Below are 22688 nucleotides of genomic sequence, written 5' to 3'. Positions count from 1 at the left end.
AGTTACAGTGTACCCAAGCAAGTTTTACAGACACAAACACACGCATACCCACACATGTTTGTATTACATTCCAACTGAGGACCCCATTGTATTTTCCATTATTCAAATCCACGTACCCTAGCCTTAACAATACCCCATACAATAGAATTCTTCCGAGGACGTGGTGATTCTTTAGAAATCACAACCGAGGACCAGGAATTCTTTTGTTCAAGTCCTCGGTCAGATAGAAAAACAAAGGCACCCACACACACACACGCATACACACACACACGCCAACCTGAATACATAGGTTCCTTTTGCTAAAGCAAGGAACCAAAAATCTACATGGTCATGGTACGGAAAATTGATGATGCCATGAAAAGGCCAACTTGTCAGCTATCCAGTGATGGGTAGCGTTTAGCAAGTGAAAACTTCTATCTAGGCTTAGAGAAGACATTACTTTTGTGATTTAGTGTGTAAGTCAATGGGGCTTTTAATGGGCGTATGCTACCTTATGCAAAAATGTGAAAATTGCCGTTTTAGACTCTATGAGCGTTATTTATAGCTGAAGGGGTCGGGTATGATGTGTAACGATGAAATATGACAAAACGTCTAAAAATGTTACGCTTCAGCAATTTCGGGGTCCAATTTTGCGAAATGTCATCAAAATATCGAAAAATGGCATGAGATTGCCTAGGAAATAATAAATTGGTACATCAATGTGCTCCAAAATGCACTGGTGAGTAATGGTTAGACTTGAAGAACATCTGCAAGGCCTGTATAGGCCACTGTACCACCTGTGTATGTTGTTTTGAGCTGTCTGCTACTGAGATGTGTATAGTAGTTACAGTAAAGGCTGGTATAAGGAGCCACTAATTTCGATGTTAGGCTATAGAGAACAACTAAAACCTGACGGACTGAAGTTGTACATACGGTGAGTAGCATATACTTTTAAACAGTGTAACAAGCAGAGCAAAAGTGACATTCAGAATTTGAACAACATATACATTAGTATTATGTGGCTTAAGAATCAGCTGCACTGTGCCCAGGCTGCATTGAGATGAAACATAGGCCCTGTATACAGTACTGGCAATCTCCTAACTTCTCTACAATGACAGACCAAGATTGGATGGCATGGGCTGATGGCATTAATGAAAAGATGGCCAAACATACAGCAAGTGGCACAAGGGGATGCAGAATGTGGACAGGTGCCTACACCATCAGTAAGCCAGGGGCCCCAGCATATGGCATTATCCGCACAATGCTACACCTGGCAGCTAAGAGAAGAGCCATCAGAGTCCACATTCTGGCATATGCTCTTCAGAATATTTTGCAGAGAAAACTTGTTATAACTAGTCCTAGTAGCAAATCATTTGACATCTCCCACATTTGCCACAATAGCCTATGTGTGGAGGTGTCACACCTCTCTGCAGAATCCCGCAGTATCAACAACAGCACAAGGTCCTGCAAGTTTGATGGTGCTTGCCAGGGTCATGGTCATCACCCTGATTGCTTAGGGTTCCCTGAGTGAGTGAGTGATACTGTTTTGGATTATCACTTGGTTTGATGATAACTTGCATCACTGATAATTATTGTCATCATCATCAGTGTCACATCCCCCCTTAGAGTAACTGTGGTCATGAATCAGTTGATCTCTTTTATAACATCTGTGCTGGTTTATGTATTTCATTCTACCATGTATCTTGTACTTTCTCTCTCTGAGTTGTGCTCTCCTCCTTCAGTAGGCTCTGCCTCTCTTGCATAATTGATCATACTGTTGTTTTCTCTGCATCTGTTTCGGAGTCTGGATACATGGACTATTTGTGCTTAACTTTAACCCAGCAGCTTCCATCTTACTGGCTATGGACTCACCAGGCCCATTATTTGTGATGTGAATGGCACTGTGGTCCCTGTACTGACTGTTGCGTGCAAATGTGGTGCTATGTTTTGGATTAGTCACCTTGAAAGCATTATTGACTGCTTCTGCTTTTTGAGTGGAAGTCTCAAAACGAGTGGACCATAATTGTTTGTAGCAGGTGCGTGTTTTAAGTAATTTGATAAGTTTTGCATTGTCAGTGTTTGATATTATCAGAGAACCCTTTGTAGCATTTGGCATAAATGGAAATTTGTAGTATCTGCCCCTCTTACATACAAATGACTGCTTTGGGCAATGTGAATGATCTCCACTGCAGCACTTAGAAAGGCAGTCCAGACATGTTGACAAAGCTTTTGCAACTTTGCAGTGGTCATATTTGTGCACTTTCCTGCAAGCAGTCACCTCTGCCTGTACACGGTAGGTCAAGTCCTCAGCAAATCGTTTTTGTATCAACCGCTTCTTTGTCATAGTCTTTGCAGGAAACATGTCAGAGGAGAATTCTGCTCCAGTCAGTGCTCTGCGCAGAGATCTGTTCAGATGGACCTGGTCTTAAAGGTTCTCTGTTTCAGGCTGAATAGCTGCAGACATACTATTAAACCCTTTACATGCCTTGCCATCAGCATCAGTTGTGAGGCACTTGACCTTTACTGGGTTTTTACCTGCTAGTAATTTTGAAGCACAAATCTTTCCACCATTCTGTTCATCTCCAATATTGGCATCTTGCCTTAAATTTGCAGAACAGCCCTTATGGCCTGGACATTGTACCATGTGACCCCTTCTTCTTTTCATTTCACCCATTAGGCACAACTTGTTACTGTGATGGTAACCAATAACGAATTTGTCCATGGTGACATTCTCTACAATGACATCTCTGCATTGACTTGCAGGAGCAAATGTAGTCTTACTTCTGGAATTACGCAGAGGGTTATTATACTGCCGATCATATTCTGCAAAAATGGGAGAATCTCTTGAGAGGCCACGCAGTTGCAGTGTCTCCTTTATTATACCTCTCTTTTCAGCCATATCATTTTCATTAATTTCTTTCATTACAGGTCCAAACTGATTGGCTGACTTTTGCAGTGTACTGACAGCAGGACAGGGAAGAGAGATGCTGCTGAGCAATCTACGAGCTGCTGTTGAACTGATGGAAGTCTGATGCAAGCCTAACTGCAATGCAATGTTTAGCTCTGAGGGATTCCTGCCAGGTTTGCTACTTTGGTTTAAAACTTTATAGAGGGGCAAGAGCTCACTTCTGTAGCTACAGAGAGTGCATCCAAACACAACCTTTGAGCCAAGTCCCACAAATTCCTCCATATCAGAAACAGATATGAGGAGCACTGCACATCCATTGCTTGCCTCCCTGTGAGCCATCATAGCACTATGATAGGCTCTTACTATGACTTGCAAATTCACTACCCTGTTGCCTGTAGATTCTGCAACACTTGTATGAGCCATGTTATCAAGCTTGCCAACATGGATGGTGCTTAGTAGGCCTGAGTAACATTGTTTGTTGGGACTGAGATGAAAATATCTCAGGTCCCTTGACAGGAGAGTTAACTACCCTTTCATACTCTTCCTTGCTGAGCCTTTTATATGCAGGTTTGCAAGAGGATATAGTTGCTACATCTGTATCAGAAGGGCTAGGCATATCACCAGTGCAATTGGCATCAGTTTCATCAGCTGTACAAGCTGTAAAACCGAACCTGTGACCTGGTCTAAAGGTTGTTGAACGCCTACGATACATGCCTTTCCTTCTACCCATTCTTTTAAGTAGTATTCTTATGTTATCCTTTAAAAATAAATAGTTTCCAGTGGCTAATTCAATAGTTTTGTTTGTTAGCAATTATTGAAAGTCTAAGCAGTTGAATAGCTGTGCATAGACTGGTATCAAACAAGATTTACACTGAGAAACTAGTCAATATGATCGACTACAACTTATTTGGAACGGTGTTTGAACAGCGCCCTTACTTCAGATCTGGGCACAGCACACTGTTTTACTGAGCTTTTTTGGCCCCAAAATCTGCTAAAATTCCTTTTAAAAATAGTGCCAAAGTAACAAGTACATTTTTCTCTTTCAACTCAGGGCTCAAAGCTAAGTTCTAAAGCTTACTGGATGCTGGGATTGATGAAGGTTTCAGAGGGAAGAAGAGAGGTTGGAAAGCAAAGTTTTGTCAAGTTTCCTGTCACACAGGAACATTTCTCCCGCCTGACGGGTTAAGTAGCACCAAACTGAGTTACTGTGCTTAAAACACTTTCTATAGACCACAGAGCACCTTAGACATGCAGTACACAACATTCATGCTTATGGATGGCTTTTTATAACACCAGGGCCCCGTTCCACAAAGAGTTACGCTTGATCTTAAGTTTGATCGTTCGTGCGTAAGTCAGCAGATCGAGCGTAAGTTTGATATCAAACTTATCTCCGTTCCACAAAGAAACTTACGCTTGATAGCAAGCGTAAGTTCGATCCGATCATGCGTAACTTTAAGTAGTGATCCAGATCATTCGTAAGTATGATACTTTGCTATGGTAAGCAATTGATATACAAATTGTTTAGTTTCTTACTGTTTACATGTAGATGTAATAAAATGTAAATTTTATATACTTGTGCACAAATGGCGTTATATTTGTATCAGCAAGCTGGTCAACAACGTAATTATCGAATTTATCGTCGGCAGCCTTTTGAACTTTATAATGATACCAAAGATAAAGGTTTACTAGGCTAGGCTGTATGAATTTGGCCAAGTTAGAACATCCCACCAACAGAAGTAGGGCTCTGTCGGCCAGTTTGCAGGTTATCAATGCACTAAGATTTCATGAATTACGATCAAAAATTGCCTTAGCAGAGTGTGCCTCTATACACGGATGCAGCAAGTCATCTGCCTCACGGGCATTGAGGAGTGTTACAAGAGCATTGGTTCAAATCCGAAATGATGAAATTCAGTTCCTAACCACTCCAGCCTCTGTAACCAAGGCTCGAGGGATTTATTTTTTGGTAGCAGGATTTCCGCAGGTTGTGGGTACAGTATATGGGACATTGACTGGAATCCGCGGTTGTAACTATGCGCCGGATGAGTATGTATTTGTTAGCTGTACAGGTAGACATGCAATCAGTTTGAGGACCACCAACTTCAAGGGATACTTCTTGGGGACCATGGTTATCCTCTTCAGCCGTGGTTGATGACGCCTATTCAGAACTCGAAGAGACCTCATTCAATAAGTAAGCTTATAAAAACCAAAACATATCGAGGTATGGTATCATATCTATATGGTATCTATTTATGTACCGCTTTCGATTTGTCCAAAAAGCACACACACAAAATCACAAACTCAATAGTATCAGTTATTACTGTATATTGTAGTTCACCATACGGACAAAAATAGACATAAATTACTTAATAGTAGTGAACAATGAAATAAACAGCTGTCTTCAAAGTTATAGTTATTCTTTAATCAAGGGCGTAGGAACCGGGGGGCTGGGGGCGCCAGCCCCCCAGTGAAAAATATGGTGGGGCAGAAGTATCATTCCGCCCCCCCCCGCTTTGCAAGTCAGAAAACCCCTTTTTCATATCTCAATAAATGATATGTAACATTCGTCATTTTACTCAGAACATTTTGGCAGAAAAATTCCATTTGAAGCACCAAAAGGCCAGGTGAAAATGCAAAATTATTTACAGAATGGAGTAGGTGTTGAAGTGTGAAATATTGCACCAAATTTCATCTGAGGCCACCTGGAAATGCAAAAAAAATCCAAAGGGGAGGGGGACACCCCATCCCCCTAGTCCCCTCCCCAGGCCGGCCATCAGTCTTCAGTCCCCCCAATCAATAGTACCTTCCTATGCCACTGTCTTTAATTGCAGTGCTCAGACAAGGACACAAGCCAAAATTGAGCATGTCAACAGCCAGCTCAAGAACAAATTTTGATGTCTGCTTGGCGATGGCATGCAAATAGAACCAAAACTCTTCCCCTATCCTTGTTTACTTAAAACGATGCAATTAGTTTTGGCTGTATATAGTGTCAGCAAAGAATATGAATGTCATGTCAACCAAACATTTTGCATTTTCAAATACCACATGCATTCGAGCAAAAAAAAAAAACAGTTCTGACATTCTAACATAACTTTAAATCGCATTTTGAATTTTATTTAAGTTATGTACTTTTTAAGAAAAAGTCGCCCAGGAAAGAACCTGGGCACGAACACCAAACTACCGAACGACTGATCCGCTCTCAACCCCTCGTCTCCTTGTCTCGGAACTGTGACTGTGTGATCATCGTCGGGTGTGCATAACCATTCCCCTCGAAAGAGAACAGATACTACACATGATCTTAGCAAAAGGGCAGAAATTTAAGTTATGTTGACCATCAATTTAGTTCCAGTAGTATACACCCGATAGAAATTTAATATCTAAGGCAGATAGTTTACAAGCTAAAAATAAGTATCTAAAGTTGACCTACAATGCCCATAATGAACCCATAATGCCCATAATGAACCCAATACCCATAATGAACGGTTCAGAAATTACATTCAACTCAAAGATGGTTGGAAAGGCAGTGTACAATCCTTGATCATTAATATTATCTACAACTCCCTCTCAGATGGTTTCCTATTCAAGTAGTAGTTAACTTGTATATGCAATAAAGCTACATTAGTAAAGAAAAACAATAGGCCTATATTCCACGTAGAAGAGTACACTATAGTGTAGGCTGTGTAATTATAACAGCGAGACACTATAACTGGCTTCTTTGGCATGGAATGAACTGTTGGGGCATGGGTTGACTGCCTGTTTGGTGACATTTCTGTTGGTGCATGTGAATCCTGTGAATAGAGCAAATGAAAACAATTGATCAATTACAAGATACTCCTTTAACCCTTCCATTATGGATGCCGTCCTCTTTATAAGATGTAACAATAGAATAATTGCATGTAATTTAAAATTCTGTGAAAGGCTTTTTTCCCTTTGGAAAAAGGTAACTATTTTTCCTTTTTATTCCCTTTATCTTTTTCAAAATTATTCATCAAGGGTACCAAAAACATATTGTGCATGATATTAAGTTGGCGTGCTGTAAGTTTTTCTAGGTTTTCACAATTTGACTTCTGGTGATCACAAATGACCTTTAACCTCCACCAAAAACCATAGGCTTCTTGTACTCAAATTCAAATTGGGTCTTTTAACATGTATATCAAAAATAAATTGTACCTGTGATGACTCGCTTATAAAGCAGCCAAAGGGTCGGTCTTTGATGTCCCCAGAGCAGGGCCTCGTAAACAGGGCTGTATACAGCTGCTGGCCCTCCACCTAAAATAAAATGATATGAACATTGTTTATCAATTTGGATTTTACTATGTGTCAAGAAAAATGTGATGGATGTGAGGTGCCCATAAATGCTATTTACCTGTTGCATGTTTAGCTCTTTGATATTTTTTGGCCAAAATCTTCAAATCTGACCACTTCATTTTTAGTTCAGAAGCAATGTCCAGCTCGACCAAACAATTTATCACGATTTCTTTGACAAACTGGCAAAGAATAAACATTTCTTGCTGGGAAAAATTTTCTTCCTGGATTTCTTTCATTTGAGTTAGACTAGGAAAAATGGTTACTGTGAAAATTGTCAAGTTATCATTAACGACTCAAGAACACTGTGCTCAAAACTTAATGAGCCAGCCTTGCCAATACCAGGCTGAACCCCATGAACTCTATTTTGATTTCCAACAGTCAATGGCTATAGGCAAGCAGCACACACAGCTGCTCATCCCACTGAACAGCTTTAATTGTAATAACTTCTCAATAACCCAATAACTTGAAATATGATCACTTAAAACGTGTTTGTATTTTGTAGTAGAGTCCCAGCCCGACTTATCTACTCTGGCCTTGGCTAAGTGGGCAGCTAAAGTTGCTTGCCTTGTGTGCACCTAGCAAGGAAGGTCTATAAAAACAAAAACCCTGTTTACCTGCAGTGTTGCCTTTCAAAATGACAACTTTCAATTTAACAATGCTTTAGGCCTAGACTGAAACAATCCAAAATAAATCATTTACATCACTAAGGATGTAAACTCCCAGTCAGCTCAAATTCAGCCAAAACAAACATAGGGTATACAAATCAGACGTTAGTGTGGGGAGGTTAGGCCCTGTAGATCTAAGCTATTACTGCTTTTATTTTGTGGACATTAAAAAAAAAAAATGGCTAGCTAGGCCTTAGTTGGAAGCAAGGTGACTTTCACTTTTGTTCAGAATTAAGCCTATAAGGGGTGCAAGTGCAATAACTATACCTCTCTCTTTAGACTTTAGTCTGGACTTCACACAGAGTTCCTTTGTACGAAATTGTGACAATTTATCAATATCAGTCAATGATCCCACTGTTAATCATTAGCCGAGTACCGTTATAGGCCTGAGTATACTGTATAGTCTTGTAGTACTAAGCCTAAGTCGTCCGTGTAATAATACAGGTGTATACTTATGTAGTTTATCCTTTATACAGTAGTCATTTGCTAATATAAATGTGTGCTACTGCTAGGCCTAAACTTTAGTAAAGACGTAGGCAGGCCTAACGTTGTCCCGGGTATTTCTCTAGGCTCTAGTACATAGCCTACATATAACACTGACTGCCTGTATTAAACTAATATAACGTACGCAAAGACTACCAAGTTGGCAGATAAAATGCGGTCTACGGAGGATCTTTCAATGTTTTTGAGTCGTAACACACAACGAACCAGTGCAATAAAATATGGCAAAGGTTATTCTTGTAAAGATTGTGGTTAAATGTTTATTCTGACACATTTATCTGATATTTACTCACCATTTTGATGACATATAATGCGCCGACAGGCTGTTCGCCTTGTCAAAACTTCGGAGACACAAGTGAAGTGATTTGAGGTCACGAAAGGTCACAGTAGCCTCGTCCACTAACTAAATATTAATTAAAATCATGCGTAGCGTAAGTTTGATTTTGTGGAACGCTACTTAACGATCGAACTTACGCTACGATCAATCGCATGAGAATCGAACTTAAGTTTAATCTTAAGATCAAGCGTAAGTTAGTCTTTGTGGAACGGGGCCCAGGGAACATGCTAACAAGTGGAGACTTGCTTCTTTAATATTCAGTATTTCACTGTGCATTTGGCCTATACAATTTGTATGAGGCACAATATGAAGAGACACCAAATAGACAGATATAAAAAAAAAAATTGTCTAAGTTATGTACAGTATTTTCTGGTTTTCAAGACTTCTCAAACTGTCATAAAAAGAGGTTTAAAGTAGAGTTTAAAAATTTTAACTTTTACTTAAAAGGTGGCATACTCCTATTAGCGTCTATATCAATCCGCGGCAAATGTTCTCCTTCAGAAAAAGTGCCAATTAGGAGCAGGAGAAAAACTTTTTCGCTATGTTATCAATTAGGATGTGCTTTTTGTGGCTTTGATGTTAAAGAACATGAATGGAAGCACATGTGGTTAAAAAATTGGGTCAATTGAGGCAATTTTAGACCCCTTTAGGCCTCCAAGGAGCAGCGTAGGAAATTTGTTTACCACTGAGTGGAGAGGTTTGTTTACAAGTGACGAAAAGTTCCAGCTCTCGTAGCAAAAAATCTACATGGTCATGGTACGGAAAATTGATGGTGCCATGAAAGGCCAACTTGTCAGCTACCCAGTGATGGGTAGCGTTTAGCAAGCGAAAACTTCTATCTAGGCTTAGAGAAGACATTACTGTTGTGATTTAGTGGGTAAGTCAATGGGGCTTTTAATGGGCGTATGCTACCTGATGGCAGAATGCACAAAGAATGAATTTATTATTTAGGAATTAATACCAGTAACAGCTATAGTGAGTATACAGGTACAGTAATTACTAAATTGTATTGTGTGTAAATTCTGTATCATTTTAACTGAACATTGTTTAATAGCTGTTTACAGGGTTGATTATGGCACTTATATGCCCTCAGCAATAATGTGCGCATGGTTATGTCCTAACCTACATTGAATTAATGTGAGAGAATTGAAAGTGCTTCAGTTTATTGGTCCAAGGAGAACCCACATTTGGGATATTTATTAGTTTTATGATGTATTGTTGTGATTATGTCGAGCGTTACCCGTCACTCTAATGCACTCATATTTTTTTTTTCAGTTGGTATGAGTGTCGCCTATTCGAGCTATGTTTAGATCCCATGATGCAATGCTACACTTTTACTAGTTGCCATGGTGACAGGATTTGCTGTACTTTCCGTCAACTCCTGGGTCGAAAGATTTGTAGCAATATATTTTAGTAGATAGGACTGAGGCTCTATTAAAGTTTTGTTAGAATGTTAGCAAGTATTAGCAGCCCTAATAGTCACTCCTAATTGGTACAATCTCCATCAGACCAGATAAAGCTGATATTCTATGTGATATAGTCTCTGCTTTGTAGCCTACTTTTAGTCCAAGGAGTTGCTTAGGTACATGCAGCCTAAACAAAGGTGTTTGTTGCCATGGCAACCTGTTGTCTAAGTCAGAAGTTGCAAATGGGCCGAAGTGGTTAGAGTGCTACTTGTTGTTGTTGTTATTATTACTAGATGAGGGATTTTCCCGTTAGAGTCTACTGAAAAATTTCCCGCTCCCGAACTTGACAATCATTTGTTGCTGTTAATTAGCTACAAAATTCATCATTTGATTTTTCTTTCTTGACCTATAACTATGGGCTTCTGTTGGGCACAAGCCAATGTCTTGTCAGGAGTCGTTATAGCTAAGTATTGTGTGTTCATGTACGGGTATTTTAAAGGGCATGTTATCATGGAATGCAGGGACATAAGTTTTTCTGAGCGTGTTTTCAAGACTTCTTAAGTCCTAGTAACAATACTGTATTAAGGGTCTACACAGTTTTCATAATGTAAGAAATTTGAGAGGGTGTTGGAATTTATTTGCCCTGAACTGTAAATATATGATGCAATGAGAGGTTTTCCTGCTGCAATCCTATAAAAACATCAGTCACACACGTGTCCCATGGTCACGTGTGTGACATTTATGGTCACGTACAGTATGTGACAATGAAGCCCAAAGTTGAGCATTCAACAAAACTAAATGGACAAAATATTGTTAGCAGACTGGTTTGTTATGTGTGCGTGGCCTGACAACAGTGTAATATGCAAATGAGAAAAGTTCCATCCAATGAAATTGCAGCAGCACTGTAGACTTGGGCTGTCGTTATCTCATGAGTGTGTGGCATACCAACAGTGTCATATACTAATGAGAAAAGTTCCATCCAATGAAATTGCAGCAGAACTGTGGACTTGGACTGTTGTTATGTCATGTGTGTATGGCATGACAAGTGTTATATGCAAATGACGAAAGCTTCATCCAATGAAATTGCAGCATCCCTGAAAATGCTGAATGTCACACGTGACCCAACACTGTCATACACATGTCCCTTGAAATAGAAATTTGTGGCAGTAAACCCGTTTGAAAGTAATTAATATGGAATATCAACATCATTGCTGCTCTGTGGTCATTACTACAGTCAATATTTGCACTGCAAAAATTGCATACTATGGAATGAAAATTCAGAATGTCACGCACGTGACCCACCAATGTCACACATGTGACCGGATTTTTTTTTAGCTGATGTAGTATTATGCTAATGTTTATAAGTGATATATTTAGGTGAAATGTCTTGTTAGAATGGAAACATATTAAGGTAGTCACATGAAAAATTAGGGTTATCCAGCCCTGTTAGAAACTGAGGAATTTGCCAATGTATTTTGGTGCAAAAAAGCGAGTTTCATTTCACATCACGCACGTGACCAACCTTTATATGACCTCTACCAGCACATGAATGTTCTTATTTTGGCTTAGAAGCTATATGGTTTTGTAAAAGAGTCCCCTGGTGCATACTTAAGTACTACAATCAACCCAACTTTCTTTACCTAAAAGGAGTTACTTTAGTGCCAAAGTGCAGATCTCCCCATATATCCCTGTGCTGTAGGTATGTGTTGCAATGAGAGGTTGGTTGCTTCAATCCTACACAATTTTTCTTCTCACTTTTGCTCTAAATTCATTCATATTGCCTTAAAACAGCAATATGTATGCTCTAAGGAGATGTTCGTATGCACTGAAACCAAATATGTTTCTATTGGAGGTCTACACAGTTTTTTTATAATGCATAAAATTTCAGAGGATTTTTAAAATTATTAGCCCTGTACTACGTGTATGTTATTGCTATGAGAGGTTTTGCTACTTTAATCCAACACAATTTTTCTTCTCTTTTTTGCTCGAAATGCATTCAAATTGCCACAAAATGGCAATAAGTGTGCTCTTAGGAGATGTTCGTATGCACCAAGCCCAAATATTGTTCTATTGGAGGTCTACACAGTTTTTTATGATGCAAGAAATACAGAGGATTTTGAAAATTATTCGCCCTGTACTGTATGTATATGTTGCTGTGAGAGGTTTTGCTGCTTCAATCCAATTAAAATTTTCTTCTCATTTTTTCTCTGAATTTATTCATATTGCCACAAAATAGCAATGAGTGTGCTCTTAGGAGATGTTCGTATGCACCGAACCTATATCTTTCTATTGGAGGTCTACACAGTTTTTATAATGCAAGAAATTTCAGAGGATTTTGAAAATTATTCGCCCTGTATTGTATGTATGTGTTGCAATGAGAGGTTTTGTTACTTCAATCCTATACAATTTTTATTCTCATTTTTGCTCTAAATTCATTCATATTGCCACAAAATAGCAATAAGTGTGCTCTTAGGAGATGTTCGTATGCACCGAACCTATATATACATATGTTTCTATTGGAGGTCTACACAGGTTTTAATAATGCAAGAAATTTCAGAGGATTTTGAAAATTATTCGCCCTGTACTGTATGTATGTGTTGCAATGAGAGGTTTTGTTACTTCAATCCTATACAATTTTTATTCTCATTTTTGCTCTAAATTCATTCATATTGCCACAAAATAGCAATAAGTGTGCTCTTAGGAGATGTTCGTATGCACCGAACCTATATATACATATGTTTCTATTGGAGGTCTACACAGGTTTTTATAATGCAAGAAATTTCAGAGGATTTTGGAAATTATTAGCCCTTTACTGTATGTATGTCATTGCTATGAGAGGTTTTGCTACTTTAATCCTACACAGTTGTTCTTCTCATTTTTGCTTGAAATTCATTCATATTGCCACAAAATAGCAATAAGTGTGCTCTTAGGAGATGTTCGTATGCACCAAGCCTAAATATTGTTCTATTGGAGGTCTACACATTTTTTTATAATGCAAGAAATTTCAGACGATTTTGGAATTCATTAGCCCTGTACAGGTACTGTATGAATGTCATTGCTATGAGAGGTTTTGCTACTTCAATCGTATTAAAATGTTCTTCTCTGTTTTGCTCGAAATTCATTCATATTGCCTTAAAATAGCAATAAGTGTGCTCTTAGGAGATGTTCGTATGCACCGAACCCAAATATGTTTCTATTGGAGGTCTACACAGGTTTTTATAATGCAAGAAATTTCAGAGGATTTTGGAATTTATTAGCCCTGTACAGGTACTGTATGAATGTCATTGCTATGAGAGGTTATGCTACTTCAATCCTATTAAAATTTTCTTCTCATTTTTTCTCTAAATTCATTCATATTGCCTTAAAACAGCAATAAGTGTGCTCTAAGGAGATTCTCGTATGCAACGAACCTATATGTTTCTATTGGAGGTCTACACAGTTTTTATAATGCAAAAAATTTCAGAGGATTTTGAAAATTATTCGCCCTGTACTATATGTATGTGTTGCTATGAGAAGTTTTGCTACTTCAATCCTATTAAAATTTTCTTCTCATTTTTGCTCTAAATTCATTCATATTGCCTTAAAACAGCAATAAGTGTGCTCTAAGGAGATTCTCGTATGCAACGAACCTATATGTTTCTATTGGAGGTCTACACAGTTTTTATAATGCAAGAAATTTCAGAGGATTTTGAAAATTATTCGCCCTGTACTATATGTATGTGTTGCTATGAGAGGTTTTGCTACTTCAATCCTATTAAAATTTTCTTCTCATTTTTTCTCTTAATTCATTCATATTGCCTTAAAACAACAATAAGTGTGCCCTTAGGAGATGTTCGTATACACCGAACCCAAATATGTTTCTATCGGAGGTCTACACAGTTTTTTTATGATGCAAGAAATTTCAGAGGATTTTGAAAATTATTCGCCCTGTATTGTATGTATGTGTTGCAATGAGAGGTTTTGCTACTTGAATCCTATTAAAATTTTCTTCTCATGTTTTCTCTAAATCCATTCATATTGCCTTAAAATAGCAATAAGTGTGCTCTTAGGAGATGTTCGTATGCACCGAACTCAAATATGTTTCTATTGGAGGTCTACACAGTTTTTTATAATGCAAGAAATTTCAGAGGATTTTGAAAATTATTCGCCCTGTATGGTATGTATTTGTTGCAATGAGAGGTTTTGCTACTTGAATCCTATTAAAATTTTCTTTTCATTTGTTGTCTAAATTCATTCATATTGCCTTAAAATAGCAATAAGTGTGCTCTTAGGAGTTGTTCGTATACACCGAACCCAAATATGTTTCTATCGGAGGTCTACACAGTTTTTATGATGCAAGAAATTTCAGAGGATTTTGAAAATGATTCGCCCTGTACTGTATGTATGTGTTGCAATGAGAGGATTTGTTACTATAATCCTACACAATTTTTCTTCTCTTTTTTCTCTAAATTCATTCATATTGCCACAAAATAGCAATAAGTGTGCTCTTAGGAGATGTTCGTATGCAACAAATCCAAATATGTTTCTATTGGAGGTCGATCTACACAGTTTTTTATAACGCAAGAAATTTCAGAGGATTTTGAAAATTACTCGCCCTGTGCTGTATGTATGTGTTGCTATGAGAGGTTTTGCTGCTTCAATCCTATTAACATTTTCTTCTCATTTTTTCTCTAAATTCATTCATATTGCCTTAAAACAACACTAGTAGATGTTCGTATGCACCGAACTCAAATATGTTTCTATTGGAGGTCTACACAGTTTTTTTATAATGCAAGAAATTTCAGAGGATTTTGAAAATTATTCGCCCTGTATTGTATGTGTTGCTATGAGAGGTTTCGTTACTTCAATCCTATTAAAATTTTCTTCTCATTTTTGCTATAAATTCATTCATATTGCCTTAAAATAGCAATAAGTGTGCTCTTAGGAGATGTTCGTATGCACCGAACCCAAATATGTTTCTATTGGAGGTCTACACAGTTTTTTATCATGCAAGAAATTTCAGAGGATTTTGAAAATTATTCGCCCTGTACTGTATGTATGTGTTGCTATGAGAGGTTTTGCTGCCTCAATCCTATTAAAATTTTCTTCTCATTTTTGCTCTTAATTCATTCATATTGCCTTAAAATAGCAATAAGTGTGCTCTTAGGAGATGTTCGTATGCACCGGACCCAAATATGTTTCTATTGGAGGTCTACACAGTTTTTTATAATGCAAGAAATTTCAGAGGATTTTGAAAATTATTAACCCTGTACTCTATGTATGTGTTGCTATTAGAGGTTTCGTCATTCAATCCTATTTAAATTTTCTTCTCATTTTTGCTATAAATTCATTCATATTGCCTTAAAATAGCAATAAGTGTGCTCTTAGGAGATGTTCGTATACACCGAAGCCAAATATGTTTCTATTGGAGGTCTACACAGTTTTTTTATAATGCAAGAAATTTCAGAGGATTTTGAAAATTATTCGCCCTGTACTGTATGTATGTGTTGCTATGAGAGGTTTTGCTACTTCAATCCTATTAAAATTTTCTTCTCATTTTTGCTATAAATTCATTCATATTGCCTTAAAATAGCAATAAGGTGCTCTTAGGAGCTCTTTTTGCTCTAAATTCATTCATATCGCCTTAAAATAGCAATAAGTGTTCTCTTAGGAGATGTTCGTATGCACCAAACCCAAATATGTTTCTATTGGAGGTCTACACAGTTTTTTTATAATGCAAGAAATTTCAGAGGATTTTGAAAATTATTCGCCCTGTATTGTATGTATGTGTTGCTATGAGAGGTTTTGCTGCTTCAATCCTATTAAAATTTTCTTCTCATTTTTTCTCTAAATTCATTCATATTGCCTTAAAGCAACAATAACTGTGCCCTTAGGAGATGTTTGTATGCACTGAACCCAAATATGTTTCTATTGGAGGTCTACACAGTTTTTTATAATGCAAGAAATTTCAGAGGATTTTGAAAATTATTCGCCCTGTACTCTATGTATGTGTTGCTATGAGAGGTTTCGTTACTTCAATCCTATTAAAATTTTCTTCTCATTTTTGCTATAAATTCATTCATATTGCCTTAAAATAGCAATAAGTGTGCTCTTAGGAGATGTTCGTATACACCGAAGCCAAATATGTTTCTATTGGAGGTCTACACAGTTTTTTATAATGCAAGAAATTTCAGAGGATTTTGAAAATTATTCGCCCTGTACTGTATGTAAGTTTTGCTATGAGAGGTTTTGCTGCTTTAATCCTATTAAAATTTTCTTCTCATTTTTGCTATAAATTCATTCATATTGCCTTAAAATAGCAATATGGTGCTCTTAGGAGCTCTTTTTGCTCTAAATTCATTCATATCGCCTTAAAATAGCAATAAGTGTGCTCTTAGGAGATGTTCGTATGCACAAAACCCAAATATGTTTCTATTGGAGGTCTACACAGTTTTTTTATAATGCAAGAAATTTCAGAGGATTTTGAAAATTATTCGCCCTGTATTGTATGTATGTGTTGCTATGAGAGGTTTTGCTACTTCAATCCTATTAAAATTTTCTTCTCATTTTTGCTATAAATTCATTCATATTGCCTTAAAATAGCAATAAGTGTGCTCTTAGGAGATGTTCGTATACACCGAAGCCAAATATGTTTCTATTGGAGGTCTACACAGTTTTTTATAATGCAAGAAATTTCAGAGGATTTTGAAAATTATTCGCCCAAAACTGTATGTATGTTTTGCTATGAGAGGTTTTGCTGCTTCAATCCTATTAAAATTTTCTTCTCATTTTTGCTATAAATTCATTCATATTGCCTTAAAATAGCAATATGGTGCTCTTAGGAGCTCTTTTTGCTCTAAATTCATTCATATCGCCTTAAAATAGCAATAAGTGTGCTCTTAGGAGATGTTCGTATGCACAAAACCCAAATATGTTATTATTGGAGGTCTACACAGTTTTTTTATAATGCAAGAAATTTCAGAGGATTTTGAAAATTATTCGCCCTGTATTGTATGTATGTGTTGCTATGAGAGGTTTTGCTACTTCAATCCTATTAAAATTTTCTTCTCATTTTTTCTCTAAATTCATTCATATTGCCTTAAAGCAACAATAAGTGTGCCCTTAGGAGATGTTTGTATGCACTGAACCCAAATATGTTTCTATTGGAGGTCTACACAGTTTTTTATAATGCAAGAAATTTCAGAGGATTTTGAAAATTATTCGCCCTGTACTCTATGTATGTGTTGTTATGAGAGGTTTCGTTACTTGAATCCTATTAAAATTTTCTTCTCATTTTTGCTATAAATTCATTCATATTGCCTTAAAATAGCAATAAGTGTGCTCTTAGGAGATGTTCGTATGCACCGGACCCAAATATGTTTCTATTGGAGGTCTACACAGTTTTTTATAATGCAAGAAATTTCAGAGGATTTTGAAAATTATTCGCCCTGTACTATATGTATGTGTTGCTATGAGAGGTTTTGCTGCTTCAATCCTATTAAAATTTTCTTCTCATTTTTTCTCTAAATTCATTCATATTGCCTTAAAGCAACAATAAGTGTGCCCTTAGGAGATGTTCGTATGCACTGAACCCAAATATGTTTCTATTGGAGGTCTACACAGTTCTTTATAATGCAAGAAATTTCAGAGGATTTTGAAAATGATTCGCCCTGTACTCTATGTATGTGTTGCTATTAGAGGTTTCGTTACTTCAATCCTATTAAAATTTTCTTCTCATTTTTGCTATAAATTCATTCATATTGCCTTAAAATAGCAATAAGTGTGCTCTTAGGAGATGTTCGTATACACCAAACCCAAATATGTTTCTATTGGAGGTCTACACAGTTTTTTTATAATGCAAGAAATTTCAGAGGATTTTGAAAATTATTCGCCCTGTACTGTATGTATGTGTTGCTATGAGAGGTTTTGCTGCTTCAATCCTATTAAAATGTTCTTCTCATTTTTTCTCTAAATTCATTCATATTGCCTTAAAGCAACAATAAGTGTGCCCTTAGGAGATGTTTGTATGCACTGAACCCAAATATGTTTCTATTGGAGGTCTACACAGTTCTTTATAATGCAAGAAATTTCAGAGGATTTTGAAAATTATTCGCCCTGTACTCTATGTATGTGTTGCTATTAGAGGTTTCGTTACTTGAATCCTATTAAAATTTTCTTCTCATTTTTGCTATAAATTCATTCATATTGCCTTAAAATAGCAATAAGTGTGCTCTTAGGAGATGTTCGTATACACCGAAGCCAAATATGTTTCTATTGGAGGTCTACACAGTTTTTTATAATGCAAGAAATTTCAGAGGATTTTGAAAATTATTCGCCCTGTACTGTATGTATGTGTTGCTATGAGAGGTTTTGCTACTTGAATCCTATTAAAATTTTCTTCTAATTTTTTCTCTAAATTCATTCATATTGCCTTAAAATAGCAATAAGGCGCTCTTAGGAGCTCTTTTTGCTCTAAATTCATTCATATTGCCTTAAAATAGCAATAAGTGTGCTCTTAGGAGATGTTCGTATGCACCAAATCCAAATATGCTTCTATTGGAGGTCTACACAGTTTTTTTATAATGCAAGAAATTTCAGAGGATTTTGAAAATTATTCGCCCTGTATTGTATGTATGTGTTGCTATGAGAGGTTTTGCTACTTCAATCCTATTAAAATTTTCTTCTCATTTTTGCTATAAATTCATTCATATTGCCTTAAAATAGCAATAAGGTGCTCTTAGGAGCTCTTTTTGCTCTAAATTCATTCATATTGCCTTAAAATAGCAATAAGTGTGCTCTTAGAAATGTTCGTATACACCGAAGCCAAATATGTTTCTATTGGAGGTCTACACAGTTTTTTTATAATGCAAGAAATTTCAGAGGATTTTGAAAATTATTCGCCCTGTACTGTATGTATGTGTTGCTATGAGAGGTTTTGCTTCTTCAATCCTATTAAAATTTTCTTCTCATTTTTTCTCTAAATTCATTCATATTGCCTTAAAATAGCAATAAGTGTGCTCTTAGGAGATGTTCGTATGCACCGGACCGAAATATGTTTCTATTGGAGGTCTACACAGTTTTTTATAATGCAAGAAATTTCAGAGGATTTTGAAAATTATTCGCCCTGTACTGTATGTATGTGTTGCTATGAGAGGTTTTGCTGCTTCAATCCTATTAAAATTTTCTTCTCATTTTTTCTCTAAATTCATTCATATTGCCTTAAAACAACAATAAGTGTGCCCTTAGGAGATGTTCGTATGCACTGAACCCAAATATGTTTCTATTGGAGGTCTACACAGTTTTTTATAATGCAAGAAATTTCAGAGGATTTTGAAAATTATTCGCCGTGTACTCTATGTATGTGTTGCTATTAGAGGTTTCGTTACTTCAATCCTATTAAAATTTTCTTCTAATTTTTTCTCTAAATTCATTCATATTGCCTTAAAATAGCAATAAGTGTGCTCTTAGGAGATGTTCGTATACACCGAAGCCAAATATGTCTCTATTGGAGGTCTACACAGTTTTTTATAATGCAAGAAATTTCAGAGGATTTTGAAAATTATTCGCCCTGTACTGTATGTATGTGTTGCTATGAGAGGTTTTGCTACTTCAATCCTATTAAAATTTTCTTCTCATTTTTGCTATAAATTCATTCATATTGCCTTAAAATAGCAATAAGGTGCTCTTAGGAGCTCTTTTTGCTCTAAATTCATTCATATCGCCTTAAAATAGCAATAAGTGTGCTCTTAGGAGATGTTCGTATGCACCAAACCCAAATATGTTTCTATTGGAGGTCTACACAGTTTTTTTATAATGCAAGAAATTTCAGAGGATTTTGAAAATTATTCGCCCTGTATTGTATGTATGTGTTGCTATGAGAGGTTTTGCTACTTGAATCCTATTAAAATTTTCTTCTCATTTTTGCTATAAATTCATTCATATTGCCTTAAAATAGCAATAAGGTGCTCTTAGGAGCTCTTTTTGCTCTAAATTCATTCATATTGCCTTAAAATAGCAATAAGTGTGCTCTTAGAAATGTTCGTATACACCGAAGCCAAATATGTTTCTATTGGAGGTCTACACAGTTTTTTTATAATGCAAGAAATTTCAGAGGATTTTGAAAATTATTCGCCCTGTACTGTATGTATGTGTTGCTATGAGAGGTTTTGCTTCTTCAATCCTATTAAAATTTTCTTCTCATTTTTTCTCTAAATTCATTCATATTGCCTTAAAATAGCAATAAGTGTGCTCTTAGGAGATGTTCGTATACACCGAAGCCAAATATGTTTCTATTGGAGGTCTACACAGTTTTTTATAATGCAAGAAATTTCAGAGGATTTTGAAAATTATTCGCCCTGTACTATATGTATGTGTTACTATGAGAGGTTTTGCTGCTTCAATCCTATTAAAATTTTCTTCTCATTTTTTCTCTAAATTTATTCATATTGCCTTAAAGCAACAATAAGTGTGCCCTTAGGAGATGTTCGTATGCACCAAACCCAAATATGTTTCTATTGGAGGTCTACACAGTTTTTTTATAATGCAAGAAATTTCAGAGGATTGTTAAAATTATTCGCCCTGTATTGTATGTATGTGTTGCTATGAGAGGTTTTGCTACTTCAATCCTATTAAAATTTTCTTCTCATTTTTGCTATAAATTCATTCATATTGCCTTAAAATAGCAATAAGGTGCTCTTAGGAGCTCTGTTTGCTCTAAATTCATTCATATTGCCTTAAAATAGCAATAAGTGTGTTCTTAGGAGATGTTCGTATGCACCAAACCCAAATATGTTTCTATTGGAGGTCTACACAGTTTTTTTTATAATGCAAGAAATTTCAGAGGATTTTGAAAATTATTCGCCCTGTATTGTATGTATGTGTTGCTATGAGAGGTTTTGCTACTTCAATCCTATTAAAATTTTCTTCTCATTTTTGCTATAAATTCATTCATATTGCCTTAAAATAGCAATAAGGTGCTCTTAGGAGCTCTGTTTGCTCTAAATTCATTCATATTGCCTTAAAATAGCAATAAGTGTGTTCTTAGGAGATGTTCGTATGCACCAAACCCAAATATGTTTCTATTGGAGGTCTACACAGTTTTTTTATAATGCAAGAAATTTCAGAGGATTTTGAAAATTATTCGCCCTGTATTGTATGTATGTGTTGCTATGAGAGGTTTTGCTACTTCAATCCTATTAAAATTTTCTTCTCATTTTTGCTATAAATTCATTCATATTGCCTTAAAATAGCAATAAGGTGCTCTTAGGAGCTCTTTTTGCTCTAAATTCATTCATATTGCCTTAAAATAGCAATAAGTGTGCTCTTAGAAATGTTCGTATGCACCAAACCCAAATATGTTTCTATTGGAGGTCTACACAGTTTTTTTATAATGCAAGAAATTGCAGAGGATTTTGAAAATTATTCGTCCTGTATTGTATGTATGTGTTGCTATGAGAGGGTTTGCTGCTTCAATCCTATTAAAATTTTCTTCTCATTTTTGCTCTTAATTCATTCATATTGCCTTAAAACAGTAATAAGTTTGCTCTTAGGAGATGTTCGTATGCACCGGACCCAAATCTGTTTCTATTGGAGGTCTACACAGTTTTTTATAATGCAAGAAATTTCAGAGGATTTTGAAAATTATTCGCCCTGTACTGTATGTATGTGTTGCTATGAGAGGTTTTGCTGCTTCAATCCTATTAAAATTTTCTTCTCATATTTTCTCTAAATTCATTCATATTGCCTTAAAACAACAATAAGTGTGCCCTTAGGAGATGTTCGTATGCACTGAACCCAAATATGTTTCTATTGGAGGTCTACACAGTTTTTTATAATGCAAGAAATTTCAGAGGATTTTGAAAATTATTCGCCCTGTACTCTATGTATGTGTTGCTATTAGAGGTTTTGCTACTTCAATCCTATTAAAATTTTCTTCTCATTTTTGCTATAAATTCATTCATATTGCCTTAAAATAGCAATAAGGTGCTCTTAGGAGCTCTTTTTGCTCTAAATTCATTCATATTGCCTTAAAATAGCAATAAATGTGCTCTTAGGAGATGTTCGTATGCACCAAACCCAAATATGTTTCTATTGGAGGTCTACACAGTTTTTTTTATAATGCAAGAAATTTCAGAGGATTTTGAAAATTATTCGCCCTGTATTGTATGTATGTGTTGCTATGAGAGGTTTTGCTGCTTCAATCCTATTAAAATGTTCTTCTCATTTTTGCTCTTAATTCATTCATATTGCCTTAAAATAGCAATACGTGTGCTCTTAGGAGATGTTCGTATGCACCGGACCCAAATATGTTTCTATTGGAGGTCTACACAGTTTTGTATAATGCAAGTAATTTCAGAGGATTTTGGAATTCATTTACACTGTACTGTATGTATGTGTTGCTATGAGAGGTTTTGCTGCTTCAATCCTATTAAAATTTGAGTCCCAAATTTCATATTATTTCCAAGACTCGCAAAAACAGTACAAATAAACGTAATCTACAGAAATGTTCGCAGTCACTGATACCTAACTTGTTAGTTTTTCTGGCCTATTTTCATTATTCTAGATGTAAAATAAAGTTCCTATGTTTACTCGTTTACACTATCCTACTG

General features: G+C 36.2%; 2 protein-coding genes and 1 long non-coding RNA gene across 8 annotated transcripts in view; 1 reads left to right on the top strand and 2 right to left on the bottom strand.

The window, feature by feature from the left end:
- LOC139977744 (uncharacterized) overlaps window positions 1-22688 on the top strand; it is an 831623-nt gene that overhangs the window by 349914 nt on the left and 459021 nt on the right. The gene's annotated exons all lie outside the window — the stretch shown is intronic.
- The window catches only part of LOC139977732 (uncharacterized), a 96651-nt gene that overhangs the window by 48717 nt on the left and 25246 nt on the right, over window positions 1-22688 (bottom strand). The gene's annotated exons all lie outside the window — the stretch shown is intronic.
- Window positions 5195-22688, bottom strand: LOC139977774 (uncharacterized). The gene is made up of 2 exons (XR_011796684.1): window positions 7055-22688; window positions 5195-6672 (listed from the first exon to the last, which is right to left on the bottom strand). It is a non-coding gene; the product is annotated as an uncharacterized lncRNA (long non-coding RNA).

Source organism: Apostichopus japonicus, chromosome 12, assembly GCF_037975245.1.
Source record: "Apostichopus japonicus isolate 1M-3 chromosome 12, ASM3797524v1, whole genome shotgun sequence".
Taxonomy (NCBI): Eukaryota; Metazoa; Echinodermata; class Holothuroidea; order Aspidochirotida; family Stichopodidae; genus Apostichopus; species Apostichopus japonicus.
Note: the sequence above shows the minus strand (reverse complement) of the source record. Positions and strands in the feature narration are given on the sequence as shown.